The following is a 19294-nucleotide window of genomic DNA, read 5'->3' as shown; positions in this document are numbered from 1 at the left end:
CTCAAAGTTATCCCCACAGATTGCTTATTAGGTACACTGTTTCACATTACAGGAGACTAAAGAGATATGAAAACTAAATGCATTTTGTGATCTTGAACTGGGTCCTATGAGGAAAATGCTGTAAAGGGATAAATGCTATTATTGGGACAATTTGACAAAACTGGAAAATGAGCTGTAGATTAATATTATCAAAGTTAAATTTCCAGAATTTGGTAACTGGTGCAGTGATAATGCAAAAGAACACAATACACAGTGAATATTTAGAAACAAATAGGCATAATGTAATATAATGGGCATGATGTAAGCAATTTACTTCTAAATGATTCAAAAGAGAATAAGGGGCCAGGCACAGTGGTTCATGCCTATAGACCCAGCACTTTGGGAGGCTGAAGTAGGCTGATCACTTGAGGTCAGGGATTTGAGACCAGCCTGGCCAAGATGGTGAAACCTCGTCTCTAACTAAAATACAAAAATTAGCTGGGCGTGGTGGCGGGCACCTGTAATCTCAGTTACTTAGGAGGCTGAGGCAGGAGAATCGCTTGAACCTGGGAGACAGAGGTTACAGCAAGCCGAGATCACACCACTGCACTCCAGCCTGGGCAACACAGCAAGACTCCATCTCAAAAAAAAAAAAAAAAAAAAGAGAGAGAGAAAATAAGAAGGCAAGTATGACAACATTAAAAATTGGTGAATCTGAATAATGGGTATTCAGGAGTTCTCAGTACTATTTTTTAAATCTTTCTGTAAGTTTGAAATTATGTCAAAATAAAAAATTTAAGTACCCGGGCATGGTGGCTCATGACTGTAATCCCAGAACTTTAGGAGGCCGAGGCGGGCAGATCACTTGAGGTCAGGAGTTTAAGACCAGCCTGGCCAACATAGTGAAACCCCGTCTTTACCAAAAATATAAAATATAAGCTGGGCGTGGTGGCGTGCACCTCTAATTCCAGCTACTTGGAAGGCTGAGTCAGGAGAATCACTTGAACCTGGGAGGTGGAGGTAACAATGAGTCAGGATGGTGCCACTGCACGCCAGCCTGGGCCACAGAGTGAGACTCTGTCCAAAAAAAAAAAATTAATTAATTAAAGTAACAACAAATTGGGATGTCAAAAGATAATAAAATAAGTAATTTATTCGAGTGCCCTACAGTATATATGAATAAGGAAAATGACTACAACATTGATTCAGATTTGACACCTAGCCATATATAGAATTTCTTTTTTTTTTTTTTTTTTTTTTTTTTTGAGACAGAGTCTCGCTCTGTCGCCCAGGCTGGAGTGCAGTGGCCGGATCTCAGCTCACTGCAAGCTCCGCCTCCCGGGTTTACGCCATTCTCCTGCCTCAGCCTCCCGAGTAGCTGGGACTGCAGGCGCCCGCCACCTCGCCCGGCTAGTTTTTTGTATTTTTTAGTAGAGACGGGGTTTCATGGGGTTAGCCAGGATGGTCTCGATCTCCTGACCTCGTGATCCGCCCGTCTCGGCCTCCCAAAGTGCTGGGATTACAAGCTTGAGCCACCGCGCCCGGCCTAGAATTTCTTAAATTTTGTATTCTGTAAAGAAGGAAAAATACTTTTTAAGAATCCAATCACATACATACTAAACTAAGATGCTAATCCTGTATGCCCTCAGGAAAATACAGAAATCTTTTTCATGTTAACACAATCCACACTGCTGAACCAGCAAGCCATAAGCCCCTTACAGGCAGGTGTTAAGAGCCTGCCCTTTGTTGTAACTCAAGCACTGCCACAGTGCCTGAAATACAACACTCCTGTTTGTTGAATAAATACTGAACATTTACAAATAGAAACAAAATACTGTATTTTATCAAAATGAAAAGAAACTGGGAAGGGAAGAGACAATTAAATACGGTACTTTTACAAATTTTTTTGAGACAGAGTCTCACTCTGTCACCCAGGTTGGAGTGCAGTGGCACAATCTCAGCTCACTGCAATCTCCACCTCCTGGGTTCAAGCGATTCTCCTGTCTCAGCCTCACAAGTAGCTGCGATTATAGGCACCCACCACTACGTCCAGCTAATTTTTGTATTTGTATTTTTATTTTCTTTATTTTTGTGTTTTTAGTAGAGACAAGGTTTCACCATGTTGGCCAGGCTGGTCTCGATCCACTCGCCTCGGCCTCCCAAAGTGCCGGGATTACAGGCGTGAGCCATTTCACCTGGCCACTTTCACAAATTGTTTTAAGACATTTTTAAATATGATTGAACATTTTCTTTTTCTTCTTGAAATGGAATCTTACTCTGTTACCCAGACTGGAGTGCAGTGGCGCAATCTTGGCTCACTGCAACCTCTGCCTCTTGGATTCAAGTCATTCTCCTGCCTCAACATCCCGAGTAGCTGGGATTACAAGCACCCGCCACCATGCCCACCTGCTTTTGTATTTTTTGGTAGAGACAGGATTTTGCCATGTAGGGCAGGCTGGTCTCAAATTCCTGACCTCAGGTGAGCCGCCTGCCTCAGCCTCCCAAAGTGCTAGGATTACAGGTGTGTACACCGCCATGTCCAGCCTAAATATGAATGAACATTTTCAAAAAAATATTATTTTATTATATTTCATTTACTCATTTGAGATAGGGTCTGCTGGCTTTGTCACCCAGGCTGGAGTGCAGTGGCACAATCTCGACTCACTGCAACCTCTGCCTCCTGGGTTCAAGCCATCCTCTCACCTTAGCCTCCCAAGTAGCTGGAGTGCAGTGGCACAATCTCAGCTCATGGCAACCTCTGCCTCCTGGGCTCAAGCCATCCTCTCACCTCAGCCTCCCGAGTAGCTGGGACTACAGGCATATGCCATTATGCCTGTCTAATTTTTGTAATTTTTTGGTACAGACAGAATTTCATCACGTTGCCCTGGCTGGTCTCGAACTCCTGGGCTCAAGCAATCCACCTTCCTGAGCCTCCCAAAGTGCTAGGATTACAGGCACGAGCCACTGGGCCCAGCCAAAAAAAAATATATTTTAAAATATGAACATTTTCAAACCTCACAAAAGCAGAGAACAATATTAATATCCATGTACCCATCACCACAATCCAACAATTATCCAGATTGTGCCTGACCTGCTTCATCTATCTCATCTCCCTCCACTGCTTTTTTTGGTTTTTATCTGGTATCTGTTTAAAATAACAGACATCTCTGGGCACGGTGGCTCACGCCTTTCCCAGCACTTTGGGAGGCCAAGACGGCTGGATCACCTGAGATCAGGAGTTCAAGACCAGCCTGGCTAACATGGTGAAAATCTGTTTCTACTAAAAATATAAAAAGTCAGCAGGCGTGGTGGCGCGCTCCTGTAATTCCAGCTACTCGGGAGCCTGAGGCAGTAGAATTGCTTGAATCCGGGAGGTGGAGGCTGCAGTGAGCCGAGATCACACCACTGTACTGCAGCTTGGGCAACAAGAGGGAAACTCCATCTCAAAATAAAATAAAATAAAATAAAATACCAGACATTTGCAAGTTTTCTCCCTAATTCTTCAGTCTCTATCACTAATAAAAAGTGGGCATTTTCTTACATGAACATAAGGCCATTATCATCCCTAACAAAGTTACAATAACTCCTTGATATCATATAATACCCATCCATATTCAGATTTCCCCCAGTGTTTCAAAAATGACTTTCTACAATTGGTTTGAGTCAGGGTTTAAACACCACAACATATTATATTTGGTTACTACACATAAAATAATTTTAATCTGTCTGCATCATCTGGCAGCAAATATGAAAAGCTTAACAGACAAACCAAATAATTAATTTACATTTGTAGATTCTCTAGAATCAAACCTCATCTAATGCATTTGCTATTCCTGCTATCTGCAGCAGTCTTCCTCCAAATCGTCACTATGGCGGATTTTTTCTAGTAATTGCAGTCACAGGTCAAATTACCACCTCTAAAAAGGCCCTCCCTAACCACTCAATCTATAGTAAAACCATTTCCATCCATGCCATATCACATGGTCCTATTTTCTTCACGGCACTCACCACTACCTGAAACCATTCTGTTTATTATGTTCCCCCACACACAACAGAATGTCAGCTCCATGAAGGCAGAGTGCCTTCACTGAAGAACAGTGACTGTGCCTAGAACATGAAACATTCAATAAATGTATCCACATAATAATGCAGTACTGCTCTTTAAAATGTAAGCTCAGCTAAGTATTTGGAGACTTTTTTGTTGTTTTGTGTTTTTTTTTTTTGAGACAGAGTCTTGCTCTGTTGCCCAGATTGGAATGCAGTGGCATGATCTCAGCTCACTGAAACCTCCATCTCCCGGGTTCAAACAATTCTGCCTTAGCTCCCGAGCAGCTGGGATTACAGGCACGTGCCACCACCATGCCCGGCTAATTTTTGTATTTTTTTTTAGTAGAGACAGGGTTTCACCACGTTGGCCTGGCTGGTCTTGAACCCCCGACCTCATGATCCACCCGCCTTGGCTTCCCAAAGTGCTGGGATTACAGGCATAAGCAAGCGCCCCCAGCCTCAGCTAAGTATTTGTCTTTAAACATTTGTAATTCACTCCTCATGTAATGACATAAATTGAGTACCTGTAGAAACCTGAGCCAGCTGTTACCAAGAATCTGTAGGATGTAGGAAAGAAGCAAACAGAGGTTTAAGACATCCAAATGTAATTGTGGACTTTTACTGAACAATAATTACAGGTTTCTGAAAGAAAAACAAATTATTCAGGATGATTTTTAAAATGTTACCAGGAGTAATAAAAAATTTCATTTTTAGTACCATCTGAAAGCTATTAAAGCTTGAGTAATTAATATCTACAATGGGACAACAATAACAATAATATGTGGAACAACAATCATAGTTTGTTTGTTTGTTTGTTTTGAAAAATAGTCTCGCCCTGTTGCCCAAGCTGGAGTGCAGTGAGTGGCACGATCTCAGCTTACTGCAACCTCCGCCTCCCAGGTTTAAGCCATTCTCCTGCCTCAGCTTCCCAAGCAGCTGGAACTACAGGCACACACCACTAAGCTTGGCTAATTTTTCGTATTTTCAGTAGAGATGGGGTTTCACCATTTTGGCCAGTGTGGTCTCGAACTCCTGACCTCAAGTGATCCACTCGCCTTGGCCTCCCAAAATGCTGGGATTACAGGGGTCAGCCACGACACCTGGCTCTCAGTTTCACCATAGGTTTTACACACACACATTTCATGAGGAAACTGATGCTTTCTGTACAGCATTTCTTTCCGGGGATTTGATTACGACGAATAAAACAACGAATACCAAAAACCTAACTAGATATACAAACCGTTAGATTTGGGACCTAGAGAAAACCAGTTATCTAGTCTACAATTCTCACTTAAACAGAGAGACCTGAAGCCCAAGGAGGGTTAACAATAAACTCGGGGATCTAATGTATAGCAAGCAAAGATAGATCTAAAATCTAGATCTTCTGTCTCTAGTCCTATATTATTTCATAAGATAATGTTACCCATAGAATGTTAATGTCAGGTTATAACATATTTTAACTTCTATCATTTTTCAGATAGTCTCTTTTATTTCCTACTGAAGTCTTAGCCCAAAAGGGGAGAAAAAGGCAAAAGAAGGGCACATAAGTATGCCTCAAGTAAAGCATAATACAGAAACCCCTCTTTAAACTATAACAACAACAACAAAAGCATCTAAAAATCTAAACGGTTTGATTCAATTAGTTTCTTTTATATTTTTTATTTTAAAGTAAAATAACTAGGAGTATCTGCTAAATGACTATACCTTAGCTTTATACAAGCAAGGTGCTGTTCTCTTAAACATCAGAATAGCTCTCTCTCAATAATCTGTAGAAACGGAGTACCACAGTGAAATTCGTTAAGGTGTAACCTCTTTTGTAATGCATTTTTCACCAAAATGGAGTCACTTTGTTTATATCTTTCTTTAAAAACCAATTCTATGTCAGGTGAAATAACTAGCAAACATGTGGCCAACAGACACCAAACAAAAGTTAAAAAGTGACAGAAGGATCTGCACATGATATAGCACTCGTGATAAACAAGGGGAGACTCACTCTTCCTACTTTTTCCTATAATATTATTTAGACCAATTTACAAACACCCTCATCAATTCTTAGAATACTATTGTGAATCTTTGGTCACAAACAAATGAGCAGGAGACAGATGATAGTCATCTGTCCAAGGTTAAATGGCAAGAAAGTGTCCAAAATAAGATAAATCAAGGCTTTTAAAAAAAATCAACATAAAATTATTTTAAAAGTAAAAGGACCTCCTTCTTATCCATCTGTTTTACCTCACAAACATAACCAGACTAGGGTGAAACAATGTGGCTTATATTGACATGAAGATTTTTACAAAAATACATACAGTAACAAACGATCAAAAGGTGTATCTTTACTGTAATAAAGCTAAGTCCAGTGTTACAGAACTTGTGTATGGTAATCTCAAAATCACATTCAAGCATTTACAAGCATCACACACACACACACACACACAAAAACAAAAATGAGAAAGGAAATGGAATCTTAGCTTATCTTTTCCCAGTTTGTTCTTTTTAGTTGAAGAGGCCCCTAAAACAAGAAAATTATAAATAAAATACCAAATGAAATAAAGTTTAGATTGTCAGGTTCAAAAGCTACAGGAACTCCTACAAAACGTAGTCTATGTCAGTTGGCATCTTACCATTCAAGAGAATTCTAAATTAATGCCGCACATAAATCAAAAAACAGGAAAGCTTACAACAATACAATGGAGTCACCCCACACTATACACATGAACAAATTAAATGAATACCCTATACTTCCTGGTATTTTTTGAATAATCAAAACTTACACTTGGGTTGAGAAATACCCTCTGTAAACATCTACTATAACCTATTTAAGAACTGTTGTGACAAATCTATTTCTGCTGCACTGAACAGATATTCCCACTACAGCACTGACACTGTCTCTGATAAATTATCTAAGGACAATAGTAAAAACATTCAGCTTCTTTTTAAATGACCAACAAGACAACTCCATACAAAATCAGACGCGTCTGTATTTCAGCTGTTCCGCGGACTACGTTTCCTTGATCACAGCAGCAGCAGGCGGCTCCCTAGCCGTCAGGGCTGACTTAGCGCCCCCCAACTCCCCGGGTCCGGGTTACCTTCATCACTCCATTGTCAAATCGCACTCCTACGCCTCCGTCCTCAGCCCCCATCCTGAGACTCTAGGGAGAGTCGGAAGAGGGAGAGAAATCCCCTCACCCACACTTCCTCACTGTAGGCTGTGGGTGTGTCGGTAGACGAAAGCCTTGCCCAAACACAAATCGTCTGCGGAGACCCAGACCCTAAATCACCACTGGGCCAGAGATAACCGGCCGGTCGCCGACCCCAGCCTTCCGCGGCCGCAGCCCTTCCTCTTTCTCCCCTCCAGGCCGGCCCCTCCCCCGTTGCGCGCACGCGCGGCCTCCAATGGATCCCCTCCCCCCTGTTCCCCTCACCTTAATCATTAGCCACCCTCTTCTCTTCCAGGGTCCGGGAATCACTGACCCAGGAAGGAAGACAGAAATGTAAGGCGTAAAGAGTAATGCGTCGAGAGCCAGCGATCTGCGCCTCAGACGTCGGCCTAACAGGCCCCTAGAGTCAAGAGCAGTGTCTGTCACCGCCACCAAAACTGTACGTGCGGCAGCGCCTGGACTCGGCCCAGCTAAGCCGGCGTGGGTTCAGAATGCCTAATTTGGTCCCACAAGAACTCCTTCTCTGAAGCTGCGGGCGTTTCTACGCTGCGCAGACCGAACACCTCCTCGCCGTCGCCGCCACTGCCGCTGCTCCCCTACCGCCGCCGCCGCCGCCGCCGCCGCCTAACCAGTTCCTCCCCTACCGAGGAGAGCACGACACTAGGGGCCTTTACGACAGTTCGGAAAGTGAGAGCGCAGTAGCCTTCACGCCTCCATTAACATCTGTTTGTTTCTGCGCTTGCTCGATTCCCGTTTCTCACCGTCCCGCCCCCTCGGTCCCGACCCTCCCCCTTTGTACTGGTTTTATCAGTCTGTTGGCGAAACTGAAAGGTGTCACAAAGCTCATTATTTAATTTTCTTTGGTAATTATGCGTTCAACATTTAAGCCAAATCTTGACTACATCTTGGTTCATTTTTTCGTAACTAAAAATTAACCAACTACAGAAATTACTATATTTACAGATACACGTAAACAGAAACATCATGAGTTAGTGTCTTTCACAACAAATGATACCCATATCATATGCGCTAATTACATAAAGATCAGGGCACCTCACTGTTGATGCTTCCGGAATCAGATCAAAAGTGGTAACAGATACCTCCTGCGAACTCGGGCTGTACAATCGCATAAGCCTCCTTGTTTATTTTATAAAAGTCAGTAGATAACAAATGCGTCATTATATGCATTAGGAGGATAGAGAGAGGATGAGCCTTAGAGTCCATCAGGCAGACTTCCTTTCGAAAGTCCAGTGATGCCACTTAAGAGTTCTCTGATTCATGAGATCCTTATAAATCTTAGTTTCCTCCTCTATAAATTGGGAAAACGTATTGACCTCAAAAGGTTCTTGTTAGATTAAATGAGACAGTTTATATAATGCTCTGAACATTACTCGCCACTTAAGTGTGCACTAAACATTAATTCCCTCCCTTTGCCATCAACTCATCTTTTTCAGTACTTTTTTTGTTCACTCATATTCTTCACATCGTTCAGCAAACAAATGATTTTGGCCAGGCGCGGTGGCTCATGCCTGTAATCCCAGCACTTTGGAAGGCCGAGGCGGGTGGATTACCTGAGGTCAGGAGTTCAAGACCAGCCTGGCCAACATGGTGAAACTCCTTCTCCGCTAAAAATACAAAAATTAGCCCGGTGTGGTGGCGCAAACCTGTAATCCCAGCTACTCGGGAGGCTGAGGCAGGAGAATCGCTTGATCCAGGATGGTGGAGGTTGCAGTGAGCCACGCTCAAGCCTTGCACTCCAGCCCGGGTGACAGAGGGAGACTCCGTCTCCAAGAAAAAAAAAAAAAAAGGCCTGGCGCGGTGGCTTACGCCTGTAATCCCAGCACTTTGGGAGGCCAAGGTGGGCGGATCATGAGGTCAGGAGATCGAGACCATCCTGGCTAACACGGTGAAACCCCGTCTCTACTAAAAATACAAAAAAATTAGCCGGGCGTCGTGGCGGGCGCCTGTAACCCCAGCTACTCGGGAGTCTGAGGCAGCAGAATCGCTGGGACCTGGGAGGCGGAGGTTGCAGTGAGCTCACGATTGTGCCACTGCACTCCAGCCTGGGCGACAGAGTGAGACTCCATCTCAATTAAAAAAAAAAAAAAAGAAAACACAAATGATTTTAAAATTACAATAATAATCGAGGAAAGCAGACTGGGTGGGGAAACTAAAAGAGCATTTGATTAGGATTTTCCTCAATCCTCCTATTTTCTCACTCTTAAATGTAGAATTTTGCCCGGACTTTCTTATCTTCCCCTATGGTTTTCACTGTTACTATCTCATGACTTCTCAAACCTGTATTTCCAGCTCTAACCTTTTTCCTAAAGCTTTTGACCTGTGCTTTTCAATTAGGTAGACACCAGCCACATGTGGCTGCTGAGCATTTAAAATGTGGCTAGACCCCCTCCTGTTCTCCCTCTCCCCTCCCCTTTTCCTTTTCCATCTCCCTTCTTCAAAAAGAAAAAAGAAAAGAAAAGAAAAGAAAAAAGTGACTAGTACAAATTGAGAAGTGCTTTAAGTGAAAAATCCATATCAAATTTCAAAGGTACAATACAAAAAAAAAAGACTTAAAAATCTCAGTACTTTTTAATATTTATTATATGTTGAAATAATATTTTGGATATATTGGGTTAAATCAGTGGTTCTAAAGCTGGGATGATTTAGCAACATCCGGAGACTGTTGGTTGTTACAACTCAGGGAGGAGGGGTGTGGCTACTGGCATCTATCCACTAAGATAGAGGCTAGGGATGCTGGCCTCTACGTAACAAAGAATTCTTTGGCCCAAAATGTTAATAGTGCAGTTGAGAAACCCCAGATGAAATAAAAGAGTGAGGGCTTGAACCCTGTTGGGATGCTGAAGGAAAAGAGTCAGCAGAAAAAAAGAGCGGAAAGATAAACAAAATAAAGGGATGCTCAATGGAGAAAAATACCTACAGAGTGAGAGGAAATGAGATTTAAAGCTCAGATGGAAAGTTAGCCTTGGATACGAGAAGGCACAGCCTTTCCACTGAAACAGGTGAGAAGGAAGAAGACTGCAATTTAGGTATGTTAGCTTCAGGGGGCAAATTGAGGGCTTGTTCATTGAATGAACTTGACTTCCTTATGAAACATGAGGTGGGACCATCTACTAAGATGTGAGCTTTGGAAAACGCTGGGTGCAGAGTGACTAGAAGAGATTTAAAAAATCAGAACAGTCACTAACATAATGGCAAAAAGGGCAACAAATCAAAGCCCAGAGCGGAAGAGAAGTGAGGTTGAAGGGATAGGTGTTTTGCAGTTGTATTTAGAGGAATAATGGTAGATTGTAGGGATAAGAGGCAGCTCTCACCTGAATTACACATAACAACTTTCTGATTTCTATGCTTCTGCTTCCACCACTGTCACCACCCCACCCCAAACTCAACCTTAAGCCACAGTTAGAGTATGGCAGAAACTGATTAGACATTAAATTGCTTAAAATATTTAAATGACCTTCCATCACCTTCAAGTTAAAATCCTTAGCATGACAAATGAAGCCCTTCAAAATCCAGATTCTTCCGTACCACTTCATACCACCCCTAGCTCCCATCCTGTCGCCTGACCCTTCCTGGACCTCAGTGGACTTCTCAAGCTTCTTGTAGATCTCCAGGAAAAAAAAATATATATATATATATATTCTTCCTATATAACTATCAATTTTCCCCATGAAGCTAACACACCCAATTGCATTTGTACAATCACTTCTTTCCTGTCACGTGTTTCAGTGGAAAGGCTATCCTTTCTCCTATCCAAGGCTACTTCTGCCATGTGAGCTTTGGATCTCATTTCCTCTGCCTCCATGGGAACGTTCCTCAACTGAGCATCTCTTTATTTCCATTATCTTTCCTCTCTCTTTTTCTACTGTTTCTTACCCTTCAGAATACAAACAAGGTTCAAGACTCACCCGATCTTAACTCCATATTCTTCTAGATATATGTCTTTTTCTATCTCTCTGCCTTTGCACAGTTCCTTCTGTCTCAAAATTCTCCCCCCTTCTCCACATTTGCCACCCATGCTTTACCTGCTTAACAAATTCTTATCCATTGCTCCAAACCCTCTTCCATGAAGCATTTCCTTACCTCTCTTCCCGCCCCTCCAGTTTTAGTACTCTCTTCAATCTTTATACATACATTTAAGTATTAGCATTATTTACGTCTATACCTGTCTCAAAACTTAAAATCAGAGAAAGTGTCTCTCTTTAGTAGAAAAATAGCGCCCAATAAACATGTATTGAACTGTACTGAATAAGAAGAACGGAATTCTAATCTCAATTTTGCCACAAGAAACCAGAAATCCTTAAATCACTTTAAATATCTGAAAATGAATTTTACTCACTTGTGGAGAGATCAAGGTTATCCAAATGCACTGCAAACCAAATTCTGCTTTCCTAAAACTGCAGCCAAATAATGTTTACCAAATTAGTCTGCATATATGGGCCAGCAGTATCTAACTATCTGCCTGGCAGGAATTTGGGGAGTTTGGTCTGAACATGGAAATACTGGGCTGAATTAGTGAGACACCTGCAATCAAAGGGAATAAGAAAATTTCTACAAACTACCAAAGTCAGAAAGAAAGCCTGGTATGCCCGTCATCCACTGCATACTTCATAACTGAATAAAGTCTGCAAGTGAGAGTAACTAATTATATGGTCAGCTTTGTGAGCTCTTTGGAAGAAATGGAGAAAAGTTTGAAGATTTAATGCAAGAGTTAGGAAGATCTTGGGAAATTCTTGAAAGTATTTCGTGAACTATTTCCTCAGATGTAGAGCTTTGGAAATAATTAAAAGGATCTCAGAGATGAACTAGTCAGAACACTTCGTGATTCAGAATATTTTATTTTCTTGTTGGCATGTGAAGATATCACTGGAACTTGAAACTGAATGAAAAATGCTATAGACTCCATAACTACTGATTTAGTTGAGGTAGTACAGCTCCTTATTAAAATTTTCTGTATGTGCTGGGTGCGGTGGCTTATCCTTGTAATCCCAGCACTTTAGGAGGCTGGAAAGGGCGATCACCTGAGGACAAGAGTTGGAGACCAACCTGGCCAACATAGTGAAACCTCATGTCTACTAAAAATACAAAAATTAGCTGGATGTGGTGGTGGGCACCTATAATCCCAGCTACTCGACAGGCTGAGGCAGGCAAATTGTTTGAACCCAGGAGGCGGAGGTTGCAGTGAGCCGAGATTGTGCCACTGCACTCCAGCCAGGGCAATAGAACAAGACTTCACCTCAAAAAATACATATCTAGATAAAAAATGATTTCAGGCTATGTGATTGGAGACTATTTTTAAAGATTATATATGTAGCATATACTACATATAGTACTGTATAATCTTTATTACACATAGATAGAAACAGATAGAAAAGATAGTGATTAGACACAGCCCTTTATCCTACTACTAAACTGTTTTGCAATCAATGCAATCATAGATCCTGAAAAATGGAAGAGCTATTTAGTAGAAGAATAACCTCAAAAGACAATACACTTATGATGAGTACTTACCAATTGAAAAATTTCCATTTGTCTTTGGAAGGCAACTTTCAAGATATATTTGAAATATCGAGAGGCCGGGCATGGTGGCTTATGCCTGTAATCCCAGCAATTTGGGAGGCCGAGGTGGGTGGATTACCTGAGGCCGGGAGTTCAAGACCAGGCTGGCCAACGTGGAGAACCCCCGTCTCTACTAAAAATACAAAAACATTAGCCGGGCGTGATGGCACACGCCTATAATTCCAGCTACTTGGGAGGCTGAGGCAGGAGAATTGCTTGAACTCGGGAGGTGGAGGTTGCAGTGAGCCGAGATCATGACAAACAGAGCAAGACTGTCAAAAAAAAAAAAAAAGAAGAAGAAGAAGAAGAAATATCAATAACTAATACTATCTCTGTGACTCTTTCTAAAAATCAGAGGTAACAAATTATGGACTAACCAGGGGAAACAGAATGCCTGGAATTTTGCAGATGAGCAAAACTTCAAATATTCTGATAAGTTTCTGGTTATCAGGCCAAATTCTGGGCATGTCTAAGGCTATCTCATTCTTTGAAAGTATATTTTTATGATAAAAGAGTAGAAAAATGAAAGTGAAAGCTACCATCCACCATTGGTGATGTAAGCCTAGAATCCCAAGTGAGGAGTTCCAGCTGACTGGTAACCATTCTCAGAAATAGTTTAGTCTGTTAATTACCAGTATTTTTATACGCTTGGTCAAAGTTAGTCATAGGTTTACCAGTAGGCATTTTCATTAAGTTGTTGTTAACTCTTGAAATGCTTTTGCAATGCTGTTTTTAAAATTCAGAATTTTTAATGCGCTCACCTCTATTAGCAATTTTTTTTTTTTTTTTTTACAAGTTTCTGGCCAGGTGCAGGGGCTCACATCTGTAATTTAAGTGCTTTAGGAGGCTAAGTTGGGACAATCACTTGAACCTAGGAGTTCAAGACTGGCCTGGGCAAAATAGTGAGGCCCCATCCCTACTAAAAATCAAAAAAAATTAGCTGGATATTATGGCATGTGCCTGTAGTCCCAGCTACTCAGGAGGCTAAGACAGGATAATCACTTGAGCCTGGGAGATTTAGGCTGCAGTGAACTGTGAACATGTCACTGCACTCCAGCCTGGGTGACAGAGTGGGACCCATCTCAAAAAAAAAAAAAAAAAAAAAAAAATCACAAGTTTCTGATCATTGAAAAGTTAGCCTGGATAACCTCCAAAGTGCCTTAAAGTTCTAACATTTCATACTTTGCTTCAGACCTAAGTAGATTTATGAGAACGCTATATTACAATTTCAAGTGTGATTTACATACTGGCTACTTAGTTGCAAATTCAGAACAGGAAGTAAAGACACTGTGATGCATTTGCTTGTTATTATTTACAGATCATGCAAAGTTTTCCAAAAGCATTTAAAAGTTTCTCTAAACTACATTAGTATTGGTTTTAATTGCACAAACTAATACTTGATTATGATTTTAAGTTATAGGATTGCAGAGACTGTGCTTTGTTTAATTAAAAGATTACATAGTACAGCCGGGCGTGGTGGCTCACACCTGTAATCCCAGCACTTTGGGAGGCGGAGGAGGGCGGATCACCTGAGGTCCAGAGTTCGAGACCAGCCTGACCAACATGGAGAAACACCATCTCTACTAAAAATACAAAATTTACCGGGCGTGGTGGTGCATGCCTGTAATCCCAACTACTCTGGAGGCTGAGGCAGGAGAATGACTTGAACCCAGGAGGCGGAGGTTGCTGTGAGCTGAGATCATGCCATTGCACTCCAGCCTGGGCAACAAGAGCGAAACTCCTTCTCAAAAACAAAACAAAACAAAAGAAAAAAACAACCAAAAGAAAACACATTATATAGTACATTGTTCTCAGGAGGCTGAGGCAGGAGGATCATTGGAGCCCAGGTACTCAGGGTTGCAATGTGCTATGAACGTGACTGAATAGCCACTACACTCCAGCCAGAGCAACACAGTGAGACCATGTTTCAAAAAAAAGAAAGAAAAGAAAATATTACACAGCACATTAAAAACACTGATATATTGGGGGACTATTCAGATATAAAGATATAGAAGAAGAAGAAAGAGAATAAAATGAAAGTGCCCATGGGCTAAAAGCAAATTTTAAAAAGTTATTTGACAACTTGAATTCAAACACCTTTAGTAGTCAGGGCTTCTGGTAAGATTGTAATTATTTCTGACTTTTGACAGAACATAAGTCACTATTATGCAACAGAAATTTGTAAAGATTAGAGATTTTAGTTTAATATCTTAATTTTAAAATTTGCTTAAGTATTTTTAAATTCTGAAAATATCAAGTGATTAAGGTTGATGATCACGAAACTCTGAAACCCAATCTATTTAAATTATACAGATAAGAAAAATCTATTTCAAACTGTTCACTAACTTAGAATTGAGTTAAACTAGGAAAGAGTGCCACCTACTGAAGCAAAATTGCTTAAACATCTCAACATCAAGAACATTTTGCAAAACCTGTGAAGCTCTAGCATTTTTTTCTCAAAGATGTACATTTAAGATAATCTTCATACAGCAAATATTATTTTATGTAATGAAATTTTCTTTTTCAGTAGAAGATAATGGACTAGACTGGCCACAGGTGTTTATCATCCCAACATCACACTGACAAATGAGAAAGGAATTAAAAACGTACAAAACAAAAACAAGAAAATGGGAGAAGGTCATTAGCAAGCAAGTTATTCCACCTAATATCTAGAAGATAAAAATCAGAGGACTAGTGATTGTTATAGCAAAGTAAAAAGGCTACACCCGACCGGGCAGGGTGGCTCACGCCTGTAATCCCAGCACTTTGGGACCCGAGGCCGGCGAATCACCTGAGGTGGGAAGTTCAAGACCAGCCTGACTAACATGATGAAATTCCGTCTCTACTAAAAATACAAAATTAGCCAGGCGTAGTGGTGCACGCTTATAGTCCCAGTTACTCAGGGGACTGAGCCAGGAGAATCACTTGAACCCGGCAGGCGGAGGCTGCAGTGAGCCAAAATGAAGCCATTGCACTCCAGCCTGGGCAACAAGAGCGAGACTCCATCTCAAAACAACAACAACAAAAAAAAAGCTACACCATTAACTACTGTCAAACAAGGCTGCACCAGCAAGCAAGCTGCTGTGCTTTGCAGAATACAAGACAGGCTACGGACTCAAGCCAAAGGCAAGCGAGGTTAAGAGTAAAACGTAGAAATGAAACCGGAAGAGATAAATCTTAAGTCTCTCTGGGCACAGTCCAGTGAAACCTTTTCACCACTCTCTCACCACGTAAAGAAAATGTGGCATCTAGGCCTTTAAGTCCTAGGCTAAAAACAGGAGTAGGGAGTTCTGTAAAGAAACAGATTGAAATAGTTGAGAAGAACCAGAACAGCTGGTGAGACAAGCAGGGATAAATACTTCACATTCTAAGATGTATAGGCCCCACCTGCCCACACATGCCTGGCGGCAGGCAGCACCCTTCCACACAGACATCACACTTAGGGTTTTCTTGGTTTTAGTTTTGGTTTTTTTTTGAGACAAGGTCTTCCTCTGTCGCCCAGGCTGGAGTGCAGTGGCACCACCTCGGCTCATTGCAAACCCCACCTCCCGGGTTCAAGCAACTCTCCTGCCTCAGCCTTCCGAGTAGCAGGGATTACAGGTGTGCACCACCATGCCCAGCTAATTTTTGTATTTTTAGTAGACACGGGGTTTCGCTATGTTGTCAAGGCTGGTCTTGAACTCCTGGCCTGAAGTGATCCGCCCACCTCGGCCTTCTAAAGTGTTGGGATTACAGGTGTAAGCTACCGCGCCCAGCCACATTTAGTTTTCATTAATGCACTACGTTTAAAAATACATTTATTGACAACCAAGAAATGCCAGATAGGTCTGAGCACGGTGGCTCATGCCTGTAATCCCAACACTTTGTGAGGCTGAGGTGGGAGAATCGCTAGAGCCCAGGAATTTAAGACTGGCTTGGGCAACATAGCAAGACCCCATCTCTACAAAAAAGAATTAAATTAAGAAATGTCGGGCCGGGTGCTGTGGCTCACGCCTGTAACACTAGCACTTTGGGAGGATGAGGTGAGCAAATCGCTCAGGAATTCAAGACCAGCCTCTACCAAAAATACAAAAAATTAGTTGGGTGTGGTGGTGTGTGTCTGTGTTCCCAACTACTTAGGAGGCTGAGGCTCTGGATTGCTTAAGCCTGGGAGATGGAGGTTCGGTGAGGTGAGATCGTGCCACTGCATTCCAGCCTGGGCAGCACAGTGGGACTCCATCTCAAACACAAACAAACCAATCCAGAAATGCCAGATATTTGCAGAAAACCTATAACATGAAAGAGTCCAAGATAAACTTTTTTTTTATTGTTTGTTTTTGTTTTTTGAGACCGAGTCTCACTCTATTGGCACGGAGTCTCACTCTGTTGCCAGGTTGGAGTGCAGTGGTGCAATCTTGGCCCATTGCAGCTTCCGCTTCCCAGGTTCAAGTGATCCTCCTGCCTCAGCCTCCTGAGTACCTGGGACTACAGGTGCACACCACCACGTCTGGCTAATTTTTGTATTTTTAGTAGAGACAGGGTTTCACCATGTTGGCCAGGCTGGTCTTGAACTACTGACTTCAGGTGATTCGCCTGCCTCGGCCTCCCAAAGTGCTGGGATTACAGGCATGAGCCACTGTGCCCAGCCAATAAACGTTTTTTAAATGACAATAGAGAATGGAGATAATTCAACAAACATAAGAGGGAAAATATTTTAAGCTCGCTAATATCCTCAGAAATTAAAAATGATACTGCATTCTTACAATAGGAAAAGGATGTTATTTTTTAAAAAGGAAGAAAGAATCTTTAGAAATTAAAATACGATTCCTGAAATTAAAATTCAATAGAAGGGTTAAAATTTAATAGAAGGGTTGAAAGATAAAAGAAAGAAAATATTCCAGCATGTAAGACAAAAAGAAAAATAAAGATGAAGGAAAAGATAAGAGATATAGGAGACCAACCCTAGAAGTAAAATATCTAATAGAAGCAAGGTACACACACCTATAATCAAGGAGGATTCCTTGAGCCCAGGAGTTTGAGGCCAGCCTGGGCAACACAGAGAGAGCCCCATCTCGTTTAAAAGAAAAAAAAAGTATAATAAAATTTCTTCAAAGGGAGAAAAAAGAAAAGGAAAAAAGAAATTATAAAAGAAATAAAAATTTCCCAAAACTGAAAAGGAATTCTAAAATTCTAAAATCATGTATTCATTCACCCATTGATGGACACTCAAGCTTCCATATTTTGATGATCATAAATAATGCTGCTATAAGCATTCATGTACAGGTATCTGTTTGAGTCCCTGTTTTCATTTCTTAAGGGTATACACCTAGGAGTGCAATTGCTGGGTCAAATGGTAATTCTATGACTATCTTTTTCAGGAACTACCAAACTGTGATCCACAGTGGCTGCACTGCACCATTTTACATTCCCATCAGCATTATATAAGGATTCCAATTTCTCCATATCCTTGTCAACACTTATTATTGTCTGTTTAATTATATGTAGTTAAATATAACTGCATCTCATTGCAGTTATAGTCTGTTTTATTCTTTTAATGATTGCCTTAGCAATTACCACATTCATCCTTACCTATTAATATCCTCTTGATCAAGAATCCATAAATGGCTTAAAGATATTTACCAGCTGGGCATGGTGGCTCATGCCTGTAATCCCAGCACTTTGGGAGGCCAAGGCAAGTGGATCACTTGAGTCCAGGAGTTCAAGATCAGCCTGGGCAACATGGTGAAATCCTGTCTCTACAAATAATTTTAAAATTAGCTGGGCATGGTCGTGCGTACCTGTAGTCCCAGCTACTTGGGAGGCTGAGGTGGGAGGAGCACTTGAGCCTGGGATGTGGAGGTTACAGTGAGCAACGATTGTGCTACTGCACTCCAGAGTAAGACTACCGTCTCAAAAAAAAAAACAAAAAAACAATGTCTACTATATACATTCCCTCCACACACACACATACCATTTGTGATATTTTGGCCATTTACTGAAATTCTATAACATTTTAAACCCCACAAGACATTGTTATTGTTTTTCACACCCCCTGTTTTTGCAGTCAGTATGATTTAGATTTATCCTCATAATTATCGTTTTCTTTGGTCTTCATTGATTTCTGCATCTCTGATCTTTCATGGAAGATTACTTTCCTTTTGCATGAGGGATAATCTGTAGAATATATGGATATTCTATAGATTATTTTATATATATATGTATACACACACACGTTTTTTGTTTTTTGTTTTTTTTGAGACGGAGTTTCACTCTTGTTGCCCAAGCTGAAGTTCTATGCTGTGATCTCAGCTCACTGCAACCTCTGCCTCCCGGGTTCAAGCGATTCTCCTGCCTCAGCCTCATGGGTAGCTGGGATTACAGGCTTGTGCCTCCATGCCCTGCTAATTTTGTATTTTTAATAGAGATGAGGTTTCTCCATGTTGGTCAGGCTGGTCTCAAACTCCTGACTTCAGGTGATCCACCTGTCTTGGCCTCCCAAAGTGCTGGGATTACAGGAGTGAGCCACCACACCTGGCCTAGAATATCCTTAAGTG

At 41.5% G+C, this 19294-nt stretch overlaps 2 protein-coding genes across 10 annotated transcripts in view; one reads left to right on the top strand and one right to left on the bottom strand.

The window, feature by feature from the left end:
• The window catches only part of RNF111 (ring finger protein 111), a 111496-nt gene extending 103649 nt beyond the window's left edge, over window positions 1–7847 (bottom strand). For 4 of the 9 annotated variants that reach the window (XM_050796803.1, XM_050796806.1, XM_050796810.1 and 1 more), the window contains exon 1: window positions 7449–7847. The gene's annotated coding sequence lies outside the window, so the exon portion shown is untranslated. Of the gene's footprint in view, window positions 1–7112; window positions 7381–7448 lie in introns of those variants that run through there. The other 5 variants (XM_050796807.1, XM_050796805.1, XM_050796809.1 and 2 more) reach the window with 2 other exon arrangements.
• Window positions 1–19294, top strand: part of SLTM (SAFB like transcription modulator) — a 263545-nt gene that overhangs the window by 143781 nt on the left and 100470 nt on the right. The window lies entirely within an intron of this gene.

Source organism: Macaca thibetana, chromosome 7, assembly GCF_024542745.1.
Source record: "Macaca thibetana thibetana isolate TM-01 chromosome 7, ASM2454274v1, whole genome shotgun sequence".
Classification (NCBI taxonomy): domain Eukaryota; kingdom Metazoa; phylum Chordata; class Mammalia; order Primates; family Cercopithecidae; genus Macaca; species Macaca thibetana.
The sequence above is the reverse complement of the archived record's forward strand: the minus strand, read 5'-3'. Positions and strand labels throughout refer to the sequence as shown.